General features: G+C 32.9%; 1 pseudogene; it reads right to left on the reverse strand.

Annotated features, from left to right (window-relative positions):
- Nucleotides 1-262: 262 nt before the first annotated feature.
- On the reverse strand, nt 263-3,162 carry LOC114725445 (cysteine-rich receptor-like protein kinase 25; annotated as a pseudogene).
- Nucleotides 3,163-6,513: the final 3,351 nt, after the last annotated feature.

Raw genomic sequence — 6,513 nt, forward strand, 5'->3', positions numbered from 1 at the left:
TATCACTCCAAAACTAAAAATATCTGATTTTTCAGAATATTGTCCAAACATTGCATATTCTGGAGACATATAATCACTGAAAAAATAAAAATGTCAATCATAAGTCTTTTTCTGATAGCTAACAAGCAACACACTTGGACATTTCAAATGGGAAAAAATGAAAGACGAACTTTTATGTTGGCTTATCATAAAAGCTTATTTTTGTTTATCAACCATATCATGATAGAGGTAAAAGAGTTTGAAGGAAAAATCTTATAACTTACTATGTTCCAACAATTTTTTTTGTACTTCCTTCAATTTCATTGAATCCAACCATCCTAGCCATGCCAAAATCTGAAATTTTTGGATTCATTTCATCATCTAACAAAATATTACTCGGTTTGAGATCACGATGTATAATTTTAACCCGAGAATAGTCATGAAGGTAAAGAATTCCTCTAGCAACTCCTCCGATAATTTTGTGACGTTCCTCCCAATTTAACACTTTGCTTTCTTGAGAACCTATACATATATAAAGCTATCGTTAATGACTAGACTGACAAATTAAATAAAGATGATTGAAAACAAGTAATTAACTTTAGCATACATGAGACAGCGAATGTCAAATGATTAATAACACGCATGCACGTATATAAATTTCGATTGAGTTAAAATGAGTTTAGAAGAGTCTAACCAAACAGGAAGTAATCAAGACTTTTGTTGGGAACATATTCATAAATGAGAATTTTCTCTTGCTCTTCTATGCAAAATCCTAGCAAGGCCACCAAATTTCTATGCTGGAGCGTGGCTATTAGCAAAACTTCATTCTTGAATTCTTCTGCTCCTTGGCCAGAACTTTTCGAAAGTCTTTTTACAGCTATCTCTTGACCATTTGAAAGAATGCCCTGAAGTCATAGTTGATTAAATTAAACAGGTAAAACAATATAACCAATACTATAAATATCATAATATTTACACATCGACGGCATTTCTCACCTTGTAAACTTGTCCAAATCCACCCCGACCTAAACTAGTTTCCTTCGAAAACTTATTTGTCGCTGCTTCAATCGTAGCCAAACTGAATTGCAGAGGCTCTAAAGTGTTGCTTTCGCTTCCAACTAGACAAATTAACCAAGATATTAAAGCAAACGAGAAGTATCGCCACTCTTCAGCTAGCTAGCCAAACTGTGTGAGTAGTGAAGAGATGGAATGAAAATTACTTACAGTATTTCGCATGAGAAAAGCCATACGTATCTTCTTTATCTGATTCTTTGATAAATAGTAGGCGAAGCATAAAAGTATCATAGCACCAACAGGAGAAGCCACAGCTATCAAAATAGTCCTCAATCGCCTTTTCCTTTTTACTGTATGTAGAATATTTCCACGTCTCCATGTCACTCCTTATCACCATGTCTCTAAATAATTAGCCTATATATAGAAGCTAGAGCTAAAAGCCATTTGAGTCTTTATTAACCTCCAAGCAAGTCAATTTTTCGAGTCGATGTGAACAGAATCTAATATGAATCATTTGAAGTACCCCAAACTGGTGTCGGCGGAACACCAAGACGCAAAATCGGCAAAAGCGAAGTTGTTTCTGCTTTTCGCATTCGCATATGATTCTCTTCACTCATGATTCCAAACTGAGTTGCAGGGACCCGCTTTTCGTGGATATAAAATTTATTAAGTAATTTAAATGTTAAAATATTTAAAATAAGATTATTACTTTCAGCGAATAAATGCTTCCCCTATAAATTTTCGTCTTCCTCCCTTGATATTTTAAAATATCTCAAATACATATTTTTCAGAAAAAATACGTTTAAACTTAATAAGTTTCGGGGTCTTTATTTTATGACAAAATGATATGCTATTTAATTTCTACCTTTTACTTCCATCAAAAATTAAAATTATTTCTTTTACTTCTTTGACTGTGTCCTCAATCTATATATACGTATCTTTCATATACCAATAAAAAAAATCTATAAGAAACTAAATCATTAATTGGTCATGAGCATGAGACTTTTGAAAACAAAATTTTATAATTAGATGGAAAGTATATATGTTTTTGTAAATAATATTTATAGTGATTTATTTTTTGTTGTCATTTATAGTAATTTCATAGACGAATACCCTCCCACCTCAAAAAAATTTTAAAATAACAATAATTTTTTTTTTTGGGGTATCATACGAGTCACCGTGTGCGCGCATTTATAAGGGCGAAGAGATTCCCTGTTCTTCTGCTTTAATGTCGTGTTCTGAAATAACTATTTTGGTCCCAAAATCAGCGTATGTAATTAATCTTTTTCGTGAATAGATTTACTCTAATCTAATATTAATTAGAAAAAAGAAATCAGAAAAGCATGTAATTATGAAGCTTACCAGGATTTGGAGGAGAAAGTAGAGCCGGAGGAGGCGACAGCGTTACTGGCCGAAGAGGCGTTGAAGAATTAAAGAACTGATACAACTCATAACGAGCGAGGCAACTTGGATATAGCACTCTTCCTCCGATCTTCCCATCACAACACCATCTAAGTCCCCAATCACTCCGCTCAGACACCTTCTGCAATCCGCCGACGAAAGGTCAGGCGTGCACTGAACCAGAACGTACAGAGTTTGAAACTGTACCGTCACCGCGTTCGTCTTAAACTTCTTCTTCATCACGGCAGACTTGGAAGCCTCATCCGCCGTCTGGTTCATAATAATCGTCAATACGTTCATGAATCCTGCCTGATTCGAGACATTGTTAGGGTTCAACATTCGGAGTCTAGGCCTCGTATTGACGGTGGAGAAGAAGTTGCGATCGGAATAGCGAACCAAGCATTGATCGCGCCAGTTTACGGCCTCCTTCGAAAATCGGCATACGGAACCTACCTGTAGGGTTGAGTTAGCTACGCAATGGCGGCATATGTCTTGGTTGACGTCACCCCGGCACATGAAGAGGCCGTATATGGTCTCGCCGCCGCGGCCAACGGTGGTGTTGTAGAAGTCGAGGTTGGCGGTTTTGTTGGAAGTTAAGGAAGAAAAGAGAGTTTTGAGGTTAGAGTCGAAGGTACTATTGGCAGTGAAGTTACTGCGGGTGGAGCACTGAGGGTAAAGATCATTACGACCTATGACTTGAGCAGAAGAAGAATTGAAGAGGAAGCCAATGAAGAAGAAGAGTGACAAAATTATAATGTTGAAGGTCATGACAATTAAGGGTGAAGGGTATGTTATTGATGGCGTTTGAGATGAGGATAATGCTTTATAGTTTGAGTTTAATTTTATGATTAAGTGAATTTTGATGGCAAGTGGGCCGCCGGAGGAGCAAGGGCATCGTAATGGCAGCGAAAGGGGGTCAGTTTAACCGATGATGATACAGACAAGGTTGACGCAACTCAAAGGCCAAGTCAAGCTTTGCTTTCTTATCAGGTTTCTTTCAGTCATCTCGGAAGGAAAAATGAGTATTCCAAAATTTTCTACAGTTTTTTTTTAACTAAAGATCTAGAAAGATTTTTTTAGATCATCTATAGCTATCAATTTCATGGAAGCGCACACAGAAATTTTTAAATTAATACTCCCAAAGATCAATAAAATACAGCCAACATCTTTTTTTTTTTTTTAAACCAGCAACATCACTTGCTCGTGTCATTCTGCGGATCCAAATAAACCAAAAGATCAATAAAATACCGCCATTCAAAACTTTTATTTCAATAAAAACTCATAATAAACCAAAAGCGATTTTTTTCACCTAGTTATTTTTCCTTTAACTGTTTATACATTATATTATATCATAGAAAAATACAGGAAAACCATCCTATCATACCCAGTTTTTACCATCTCATTAATGATTTATTACAAATTGATATTGTCTTCGTACGTATTTAATTAATTCATATTATAAAGATGTAATTCATTCTATTCTCTGTCTTTTAATGATACCCTTTTTTTGTTCATTTTCCAAACATAATACCCAATATTCATTCATAATATTGAAATAGTTACATTAATATGTGTTCATTTTCATCTGATAATTAGAAAAATTCTTATTTTCCCAACTATTTATCACACGACTTTCTTAATTAAAGCGTACATACACGGCAGTTGACCTCGAAAATCTTTTGAGAATGCTCCAAAGCCAATTCAGCTTGACCAGCAAATGAAATAATATAGCTAGTGCGGAATTATATAGTCCATCTTTAATTTTTTTTATTTTGGGAAACTAAAAGAAAATGTTGTTTTGAATATTAGTTAATGGCACATCCTAATTAGGTGTCATCCAAAAAGAAGGCTCCAAAGTCTATCCAACTTGATCCGATAGTCCATCCTCAAGTTTTTTATTTTGAGAAATAAAATTAAAATGAAAATGTTGTTTTCAATGACATATAAATGAGCAATATTAATTAGCTAATGGCACATCATAAGGTATCATCCAAAGAGAAAACCCCAAGACTTGTCATCTACACGACATTATTAATTATATTGAAGCACACATACATCGTACGCATCTGCCTAAAAGATATTTTGATAAGATGGCTCCAAATAAAACCAATTCAGCTACACACGCCATTGAAATTAAATAATATAGCATAATATTATAGTCCATCCTCAGTTTTTCTTTTAAATTTTCAGAAATTAATTAAATGAAAGTGTTGTTTTCGATAACAAATAATGAGTAATGTTAGTTTATGGCGCATCCTAATGTGTCATCCAAGAAGAAGGCTCCAAAAGGCGTCATCCGGTACTAGTATGTTTTTTTTTTTTTGGGGTCAAAATTCGGTACTAGTTTACACAGTGCAGGTATCCTTGGCAACTAGTGCGTTGATTAAACAAACTATACATTAATTATAAACTTATTAAGAGTAACTTTCTTGATACTGTCTCTGCCGAATTATATATAAGCAATAATCTAATTAGAGATAATTAATATGCAAGACCTTATCGTTTCAACCGATTTTTTATGAAGTTCTTATAATTGTTTTTTCTTTTATCAAGTCCTTATATTTTCATATGTTTTTAATAAGGTCCTTATACTTTTTTTTATCAGGTCCTTATTGTTTTACTTTATTTTTAATCAGGTCTTTGTAGTTTTTATTCTTTATTCTATAAATAATAAATTATTATAACAATCTTATATTAATATTCTTTTAAATTTTTAGTTAAACATATATATTATTTATTTTTCAATTCTAATTTTTATAATTATAAAATTCAAATTGTAATAATAAAATTTTCTAAAATTAGAATATAAGTATAAATAATTTATAGTTAAGTATAATTGATTATTCTGATTAATTATTAATTACAAAATGATTATATTAATTATTTTATCCAATTATATAATTATTAATTTAAAATGAAATTAATTTTAAGGAATAAAGTTAATAAACAGTTTTTTTAAAACTACAACGGATCTTATTAAAAAATAAGTGAAACTATAAGGACCTAATAAAAAAAATGAAGGGGCCTAATTAAAAACACGTGAAAGTAAAAGAACATGATTAAAAAAAACTTTATAGTGACCTAATTAAAAATAAGATGAAACTATAAAGACCCAGAGATTAATTATCCCATCTAATTAAAGATATTAATTCTTAGTCAAAGAACTAATCAGATACGGACCCAAAAAAAAAAAAACAACCAGTGACGCAATCATGATATTAAGATGCCGGCACATGATCCAGTAGTATTATCGACAAAAAGACGAAGAAACAAGTATGAAAATGGATTCTAATGGACTTGGTCAAACAAGCTAATAATTGTTGAATTATTTTTATTGACGTTTTACCTTCATCCAAGGGCGAAAGGTCGTCAATCACAAGCGATTGTTATGATTGTGGCTCCACTGCATATATCTGTTTCCTAGTGGTGCCGAAGACTAGAAGCCGTGTTTGAATGGATCAAATTATGAAGGTGTGGAGCTAGCTAGGCTCCACAAAATGGGAAAAAGAACAGTAAAAAGATATATCGGAGAAATTTATAATATTATCTATAGTCCCGATCATGAGATGAGACCCAGATTGATGTCCGAGGCCTTGCTAGTTTTGTTGATGCCAGCATTTACAGAAGAAGGGTTAAAAATGGTTGCAGAGACAACGTTGTGAGCTTGGGATTGGGTTTAGAAGCAGATGATGCTCCTAATGATACATGGTGTAGCTTTAAGCCAATAAGTTAGAGTAGTCAGGTAGCTCGCCATTGATGGAAATTTGTAATACTCCTCCGGTCCTTAATATAAGACCCAATTATTAAGTTGATTTTGGTCTTAAATATAAGACCCATTTCTCATATTTATTAATTTTCTCTAAATTACCCCTATAGATGTTCCCTCAACCATAATCAAGTAGAAGAGAGAGAGAAGATATTAAGAAAGATGAGTATGGTGTTTTAGGAAAAACATGTCACATTTTTTATAATTAACTAACTTACCTAACTTCCTTAATCTAATCAAATTAGTTAAATGGGTCTTATATTAAGGACCGGAGGAGTATATATTTCCACACAAAACAATGAGCTTTTTCCTTGAGTTTAAACCAACGTTGGTTTTGCTCTTGTTGGGTGTTA

Source organism: Neltuma alba, unplaced genomic scaffold, assembly GCF_004799145.2.
Source record: "Neltuma alba isolate B1F8T4 unplaced genomic scaffold, ASM479914v2 tig00012253_pilon, whole genome shotgun sequence".
Taxonomy (NCBI): domain Eukaryota; kingdom Viridiplantae; phylum Streptophyta; class Magnoliopsida; order Fabales; family Fabaceae; genus Neltuma; species Neltuma alba.